The following is a 9,731-nucleotide window of genomic DNA, read 5'->3' as shown; positions in this document are numbered from 1 at the left end:
CACAAATAGACCTCAGAGAAATGCAAAATAGATGAAGCGCCTTAAACCAGCATTCTATCTTAAGGCCATCAGATGGCGAAAGCATTGTCATGCTATAGAAGACTGTGGGCCAACAGCTTTCTGTCTTGACCCCTGTGAACACCTTTGTGCTGAGTTTATGAGCTCAGTCACTCAAGTTGGATCATACTGAAATATACTGGTCAAGGGTGTAGATTTGGTTTTGGCATTGGTGGGGACAGATGATTCAACCACTGAACCCTGCCCTGTTTCTTATTTTTGTCCTTTTTGTCTTTGCTTCTTGATAAAAAAGGAGAAATATACTTGCCTACATATGCTATTCTGCATGCTTTTAAACCATTTAAAATTACAATTCGTAGTTTTATATGTGAATTATATAATGTTAAATTACTATTAAACAAATGACTGATTAAATAATTTTAGGCTTTAGTTTACTTCAGCCATATTCCATATAAATCAGGTATCATGCTAAAATAAAAATAGTTTCAAATACAGTCATGACAATCATGACTTTACGGACTTAACAACATTACTTCAGTTATACTACACCAACATTTCTTATACATTAGCACAAAGGGAACACTCAATGACCTGGTTGTTTTTGTCCATAAAACTACTCGTCTAAGATTACCACAAAGTAAAAGATCTCTCAGCAAAATTATGCAACATTTTAGGCACACAATTACCCCGATCAAGTCAGTGAGCTGGGATTTTTCATTCTAAACATGAACTACTGTTACAGCAACAGACATGGACTACTGGTGTCCCACACAACAACTCAATGTCCACTATGTGAAGCAGCCAAACACATGCCTGCTCCTCTCGTTAACTGAGATAAACTGCTGGCATATTGGTTTTACATCTATACTGTCCAGTCTCTCCTGGTGGACATACAGCAGCATTGTTTAAACTCATTTGAGTCGTTGTTGACCGTAGCCATGTTTTTAGTCTTCTGAGAGCACTGAAGCTTCTTTCAGCCTTAGTACCTGCGTTTTATCCTCAGATTAAAATTATTCTGTGCTTGATGTGCCTCACCTTTGGCCCTGGCTCTTCCCCTCTGACTGCACTAGGACATACTGTCACCTGATAAAATAACACATTGATTCGTGCCATATAAAAAGTGAGACATGTCAATTCAGATTCTTTGTCAAATATACACTAATGAATCAATTTACATCAGCAGCCTAACAATTGTCATGATAATAAATACTAGTTAATCTACAGCACCGAATCATCAGTCAGTCACCTGTGACCTCGCCTCTTCACCTCTGTCTGAGCTACAACATGGCAGAGCCGCCTCTGTCACCTGATGAATAACAGTGAGACATTCCACATACATGCAGTCACACATGTGCTTCAAATACAGTCATGAACCAACAAGTCATCATCCAGTTTCACCTGTGATCTTGTGTCACCATTACTCTCTGAGATTTGTGTTGGTTCTTCTGTCACCTGACAAACAGGACATACATGACAATAAGAATAAAATGTGCAGCTGCTTCAGTGTTTCTGTCACTTTGTGCAGATCTTGACTCGTCAGTAATGTTTGTAGGCTGAGTGCATTTTTAAAACAATTTGTGCAAACTGCACTACAAGGTGGATATTTGCAAAATCATGACTACCTCATGATATTTTGTCTCAAAAATGAACCCTATGAATATGTCAGTGCCATTAGGATGAAATTATTGTGTCACCAACATTTTGACGTTAGACATATAATTCTAACAGCCTCTGTAAACTAATATCCTGGCTGCTCGAGGCTGCAGTTTTCTGACAGTTTCAATCAAAATTAGAAATGCTGCTCTGAGACTGAGAGAACTAATAGTGCTGCATGTTGTGCAGTTAGTTTCCAAAACACGTTATTCATGGTTACATACAGTTTTAGATTGATGTGGGCCAAAGCCTAGCATAGCCTATAACGTTATTATGACGGACACATGTTATGAGTGAACTTGACTTTAAGTGACTGACAGGTTTCTTTGAAAAATACTTTCTTATATCCAGGTTCTTCCTTTTTGCTGCCGTCCTCCTCTCCTCCTGGCAGCGCAGGCTTGCCGCTGCTAAAACTAAACAGAGCTCCCTGAAAGGCTCAGCCAATCACACTGGCCATATTTGTCACATGAGATAGGACTCCAGTAGAGGACGTAATTTAACTCTTTCTGCACCGCTGGGTGAATGAGACGCTGACAGATCGTTTGTTCTTACTATCGGTTTTGTTGTTCTTTACTCGAAGAGATCAAATTATTGGTGGGGACAATTCAATAATCGCAGGATATTGGTGGGGACATGTCCCTTCCATCCATGCCAAATCTACGCTCTTGATACTGGTGCCTGCCAATACTACAGAGTCCACAGAAGAGGGGCCTGAAAACTGAAGGCTCTGCCTCCCATTCTACTTTTAAATACTCTAGGAACAACAAGTAGGCCTGCAGAGCGAGAGCGAAGTGCTCTAATAGGGTGATATGGTACTACAAGGTCATTAAGATAAGATGGGGCCTGATTATTTAAGACCTTGTATGTGAGGAGCAGGATTTTGAATTCTGGATTTAACAGGAAGCCAAAACAGGAGAAATCTGCTCTCTCTTTCTAGTCCCTGTCAGGACTCTTGCTGCAGCATTTTGGATTAGCTGAAGGCTTTTCAGCGAGTTTTTAGGACTTCCTGATAATAATGAATTACAGTCGTCCAGCCTGGAAGTAATAAATGCATGAACTAGTTTTTCAGCGTCACTCTGAGACAGGATATTTCTAACTTTAGAGATGTTGCACAAATGGAAGAAAGCAGTCTTACATATTTGTTTAATATGTACGTTGAAGGACATGTCCTGGTCAAAAATGACTCCAAGGTTCCTCACAGTGTTACTGGAGGCCAAGGTAATGCCATCCAGAGGAAGAATCTGCTTAGATACCATATTTCTAAGCTTTTCAGGGCCGAGTACAATAACCTCAGTTTTAGCTGAATTTAGAAGCAAAAAATCAGAAGCTATACAGGTCTTTATGTCTTTAAGGCATTCCTTAAAAGTAATGGCATTACTAACGCCGTTAACATCCATCCATCTTCTTCCGCTTTTCCGGGCCGGGTCGTGGGGGCAGCTGCCTAAGCAGAGAAGCCCAGACCTCCATCTCCCCTCCAGCTTGTCTGGGGGAACACCAAGGCATTTCCAGGCCAACCGAGAGATATAATCTGCATGTCCAGGAGGCATCCTTGTCAGATACCCAAACCACCTCAACTGGCTCCTTTCGATGTGGAGCAGCAGTGGCTCTACTCTGAGCCCCTGCCGGATGGCTGAACTTCTCACCCTATCTCTAAGGGAGAGGCCAGCCACCCTTCGGAGGAAGCCCATTTCTGACGCTTGTATTCGCGATCTTTCGGTCACTACCCACAGCTCATGATCATAGATGAGGGTAGGGACGTAGATTGACCAGTAAATTGAGAGCTTCGCTTTAACACTCAGCTCCCTCTTCACCACGACGGACCGGTGCAGCGTCCGCATCACTGCGGCCGCAGCACCAATCCGTCTGTCGATCTCCGGCTCCCTTCTCCCGTCACTCGTGAACAAGACCCCAAGATACTTAAACTCCTCCACTTGGGGCAGGAACTTGTCCCTGACCCGGAGTGGGCACTCCACCCTCCAAATCTGAGACCATGGTCCTCAGATTTGGAGGTGCTGATCCTCATTCCCGCTGCTTCACACTCGGCTGTAAACCATTCCAAGGCGAGCTGGAGGCCATCACCCGATGAAGTCAACAGAACCACATCATCTGCAAAAAGCAGAGATGAGATTCTGAGGCGACCGAAGTGAAAGCCCTCCGCCACTTGGCTACGCCTTGAAATTCTGTCCATAAAAATTATGAACAGAATCAGTGACAAAGGGCAGCCCTGGCGGAGACCATCACCCACTGGGAACGAGTCCAACTTATTGCCGGCAATGCGAACCAAGCTCTTGCAACGGTCGTATAAGGACTGAATGGCCCGTAGCAATGGGCCAGACACCCCATACTCCCAGAGCACCCCCCAAGGGACACGGTCGAATGCCTTCTCCAAGTCCACAAAATACATGTGGACTGTTTGGGCAAACTCCCATGCATCCTCAAGCTCTTGAGAGGATAAGGAGCTGGTCCAGTGTTCCACGACCAGGACGAAAACCGCATTGTTCCTCCTGTATCCGAGGTTCGACTAATGGACGAACTCTCCTCTCCACCAACGTTGTAGAGATGAATCAACCAAAACTGCATTTTCTAAGGAAAGCGTTCTCCGCTTGTGAGCAAAAACAAAACAAAAAAAACACCATTTCCCACTGCAGGAAAAAAGTACCATGTCGACCAATCAAAAAATGATATGGCAACATGGCATTTGGTTGTTTAGGAGGGGGGGGGAGTTTTAGGAGTGACGGCCAGAGAGAGAGAGAAGGAGTGTGTCAGAACAATGAGGCGACTGCTGAATGTCACAGTTCTGTCAAAAAGCCACCAAAGGCAGTTTACAGTGTAAACGCTGCCTACAGGTGGAAAACAGGAGCAGACACACCTGCTGCTGTCAGGCCTGCAGGTATCAGGCTGTGATGTTCTCCTTCATCTTATAACAGACAGAAACTATATTTTGGAGTGGCACAAATAATTTGTGTGGCATCTTATTTGATGCAGAACAGCTGATTGTTCTGTAAATAGTTTGAAATAGTTATAGAAAAAAACGCCTGGGCTGCATTTTTAGGTAAATAGATGCAAATAACTTTGTTGTTTGCAAAACTTGTGCATGGGTTTTTAAAATTTACAATTTCTATTTGTATTTCAAGGTATGAAAATGAGTTGTTAATGTTTGTGGTTGTTGCAGTAAAAAATATAACTTTTATCTACTGTGATTTTGTTACGGTTCAACGTGAGGGACTCAAGCGCAGAACTCCAGAATCAGCTGAACACAAGAATTTATTTACAGAGTTCACCAGGTGTATATACAGGAAGTGCAGGGCAGTGCTATAGACAACAATGTGGGGGACGGGGCTCCAGGGAAATCCAAGGGGGGGATCACTCGTTCTCCAACTCTCCACACTCACGACCGCAGTTCCTTTCTCCTCACTTGACACCAAGATTCACACAGGGAAGGTTATCCAGGAGGTCTGTAGGCGAGGAAACGAGAATGAGTTAGACCGTTCACAAGCTACAGCTCGACTTATCTTGAGCTGTAGCTTGACTCTCACTGACACGAGGTAGACAACGATCCAGCGAAGACCAGGAGACTCCTCCTGGCTTAAATGCCGAGCGCCTTGATGGGCATCAGGTGTGTTCCCCTTCAGTGGGCGTGGGCTGAAGGTGTGAACCCACAATAAGTTCCGCCCCGGCGACAGAGAGCGAGAGAGAGAGAGAAAGGTAGAAATGGCCGATCAGCGTCTTGCTGATCCCCCAGGCCGTGACAGATTTTATGGTTTTTGATTTTAGATCAATTGTGTTAATACATTATGTCAAAATGAAACAAATAACAGTAAATTCAAACATGTGAGGTTGTGCTGAAAAGAATGACACCAAACAAGGCAAGTAAATAGTTTTTAAAGGTGAATGTGGAGGAAAAAGCAAAATTAGTCAAAAATAGCCAATTATACCCCCGAGGGTTAAAGTAATGCAATAGTTACTTTTCCTAGAAATTAGTTACTTTTATAATATTGTAACTCGGTTACTAACTCGATTACCTTTAGAAGAAGTAACTAGTAACTATTACTAATTAGTTTTTTAAAGTAACTTGCCCAACAGTGGTGAAGAAGTTCATGAAGTCATTACTAGTTAACGTTAAAGGGATGGTTGGCTCCACAGAGCTCTGACTGTTTGTCAGCCTGGCTACAGAGCTGCAGAGAAACCTGGGGTTGTTCTTATTTTCTTCAATCAGTGATGAATAGTAAGATGTTCTGGCTTTGTGGAGGGCTTTCTTATAAAGCAGCAAACTATTTCTCCAGGCTAAATGATGATCCTCTAAATTTGTGACACGCCATTTCCTCTCCAGCTTATGAGTCGTCTGCTTTAGGGTACGTGTTTGAGAATTATACCACGGAGTCAGGTACTTCTGATTAGAGACTTAGTTTTCACAGGAGCTACAGTATCCAGAGTCGTACGTAGTGAGGAGGTGAAATTATTAACAAGATGATCGACCTCTGTTGGAGTACAATGTAGGCAAGTTTTTAACAAATGAGCAAGCGGTTTGACAGTCAGACCCGCCCCTCCTCGTCACATCTGTGTTTGTGATTTGTTTTTATTTTTAAACAAATATAGTGACAGTGCAAATGTCAGGGAAACCACCTTTCTATCGTCTGTGGGGATCATTTAGACCTCAAGGTTTAATTAAAATATAACGTTTTAGTTTTTAAACTAAATAAAAAATATTTTTTACATTCATCCTGTATTTGTGTGGTATCACAGGTCTGAGCACTGTCACCTTACACCTTACTTTATTCGCTCTGTGCTGAGTTTTCTTCTTGAAGTCTAGTTTATTCGCAGTGTTTAAAGACATGAATGATAAGAACCTTTATTTTTTTAATCTAAGTGTGGTTATAAATACAGTACAATATGATGCAGTCATGATTATTTTCCCACCTACTTCTGTACATCTGCACCATTTTAAAGGTCTGTCTTGTACAGTTACAGTAAAGCAAAACCAGTGTACAAAATTGTCACCAGAGGTTTCGGACTGGTCTCCATAAGACCACCTGAGGAGCCCTGATTCATCAGGTCTTCATGAGCAGCTACATTAAAAACACGGAGTAAGCGAGAGATGATAGCCTGCACTAGAGTTCAGTAAGAAGCTCAGAGCTCAGTGAACAAGGAAAACGCTTTTCTGATTTGATTTTCTCATCACCCGCTGACACCCCTACAGTGAAGCTACAGTGAAGCTTGCTGTGGAGATGACTTTCAGAACAGAGAGAAGGATGAATGCAGCGAAACATCCAGAGGTTCCTCACAAAATCTGCTCCAGACCTCAGAGACGGGAAATTTAGAAGATGCACAGAATCAGAATACTTTATTAATCCCGAAGGAAATTATGTGAGTTACAGTTGCTCCAATACAGTAACAGACAAAACTAATTAAATAATACAACATGTTATGAGCCAAAGCAAACATTCAAGTAAATACTGGAGTGGTTTTTATGAGACTGATGATCGAACTCTACTCTGGGCAGAGCGTTTGCTAGACTGGAAGGAAAAATGGCAGTTTTATAATTTGAAGTCAAACTTCTATAACGTAAACACAGTTTTGGTAAATGGCCTGCATTTGTATAGCGCTTTTCTAGTCCCTAAGGACCCCAAAGCGCTTCACACTACATTCAGTCATTCACACACAGGCAACGGCAAGCTACATTGTAGCCACAGCCACCCTGGGGCGCACTGACAGAGGCGAGGCTGCCGGACACTGGCGCCACCGGGCCCTCTGACCACCACCAGTAGGCAAACATGGGGTTAGTATCTTGCCCAAGGATATTTGGCATGCAGCCAGGAGGCAGCCTGGGATCGAACCACCGACCTTCTGATTAGTGGCTGACCTGCTCTGCCACCTGAGCTACAGCCACCCCGTTTTCCCAAAGACCCAACCTCAGGGTTTAAAAATGAACCCCATGCAACATGCTCGAATGCCCACTTCAGCCTGGCTCTGGCACCGAGTCAGTCCCCATAGACTGTTTGGTAAACTGTGTAACAACACAGAAAATTATGTTCATGGTAATATTTGTGAACGCAAATAATTTGGTTCTCTGTGATGACGTTTTGGTGCATGAAAAGCTAAAGTGTAGTGTACTGTTTATTTATTCTAGCTATCTTAAGACTCAACCCTCTTATTGAAATACAAACACTTCCAGCTCAAATGTTACATTTTGAAAGTGAGGCATTAAAATGAAACTTTAAAAACAAAGAGGTGACACCGTGATGGCAGCGTCAGTCTTTTATGTAGAGCCAAAGCTTCTCTGCAGTTTCTGCACTTGCCTCCTTGTGCCTGTGGCATCCGGGAATCCTTTTGGTTCTTGCTTGTAGAGACGGAGCAGCTCAGACGCACCAGCAGCGCCTGTAGTTTGGATAGTCCTGGTTTACAAGGTAAATGTTTTAAATACTTTTCTTGGGGCTGAAAGCAGAGAGGGTAGTGAGCTACACCTACCAAATCCAGGCAATTCTGCACAAAAATAATATAAATGAGCAAAGAAGGAGAGTTAAATGAAAGCTGATCGCTCCTTTTACTTCACTCTCATATTTAGAGTTCACATTCAAACACCTTAACTTAAAACATGAAATTTCACTTTATGCTTTGGATAAAAACCTGTTTCAGTTTGAAATCATTGCTTCAACTCAAAATAATACTGCAAGATGAGCGAATCATAACAGCCTAAAACTGAACAAGCTCAAGAAAAGTACAGCAGTGAGTGAAGACAGCTAGGGATAAGTGGGAAGATGAGTAGATCTTCTTCATCAGCTAGCTAATCCTGAAGTAATCTCCAGCGTCACTAGCAGTATCTCATTTGATATGTTGGAGCGCCCCCAAATGGAGACTCATAGTAATGACATTTAGAAGTGCTCTCAGCTTTCTAAAACATGAGACAGGACTTGTGCCTGTTTATGTTGAAAAGAAAAGGCCACCAAATAATTTAAACTTTCACAATCTAATGAGCTTTGCTTCAGATTGGAGCAAAACTTTTCTAATTGATCGTGCATAGTCTAAAGAAGATTTACCCCAGTGGTCAACATCTGTCAGCGTTTCTTAATGTCAACAAATGCAACTGTCCATAAAAATTATGAACAGAATCGGTGACAAAGGGCATGAGTATGACTTGTTGTTGGCAATGCAAACCAGGCTCTTGCAACCGTTGAAAGGGATGTTGCTAGCAAAGGTTGCCAACATCTACCCTTCTTGAAAAACTGAACCAGGAACATAGAAATGGAAAGGACAGCACTGATCAGGCCAGAAAAGGTTAAGGCGTCAGCTGTACCAGAAATAGAAGAAGAGTCAGACTCAACAAACTGGTTGGAAGCCTGATTGTTGGATTCTCTTTGGAGGCTCACAGACTAGAGACTGTCCAGCTCGTCATTTTCAGGCTGAACTGGAGACTGAGAGCTGTACGGCTAAAGTCGGCAGGAGCGAACAAGGCCGCTGGACTCAGTGAAGCTGGCTGGTGATCCCATCGTTGTCCGGGACCTCATGTTCTGGTAAACTACTGTTGTCACCGTGGAAGGAAAGAAGGCAGAGTTGGGGAAGACAGACGCTGAAATTCAGCAGACAAACGTTTTGTAAAAAATTAAAGATTTAAACATAAGTTTTCAGAATTTATCATCAAAATGTTTAGTTTGACATGACGCCATGGACCTCCTCGCTCTGGCTCAGAGACAAAATGCTGCCCAGGCAGTAAAAACTTTTTTATGTGTGAAAAACAAGACACCACGGTGATTGGTCTAAACGTTTTAGGGTGGCCTTAGGTCTGATGTTGGCTCAGGTTTCTTCTTCTGCAGCTTTCTGGGCATCTCCTTATTTGGAGCCGCCTCACCCATCACCATGGCAACCACCTCTTACCCTCTGTCAGACCTACATAAAGAGATAGACAGCTTCTCCAAGCCCAGAAATTTATGACCATGTTTAAAGTAAACATGGTCTGGTGAGGCAGAGGGGGGGGGGGGGGCTCCTCTCTGTTTAGTCAAATAGTATCAGAGTAACAGTCCACCTCCAAAGACACAAAACACTGTGTGCAGTAAACGCTAAAACAC

Source organism: Perissodus microlepis, chromosome 6 (assembly GCF_051167445.1).
Source record: "Perissodus microlepis isolate ML-2025 ecotype Zambia chromosome 6, ASM5116744v1, whole genome shotgun sequence".
In the NCBI taxonomy this organism is placed as follows: Eukaryota; Metazoa; Chordata; class Actinopteri; order Cichliformes; family Cichlidae; genus Perissodus; species Perissodus microlepis.
Note: the sequence above shows the minus strand (reverse complement) of the source record.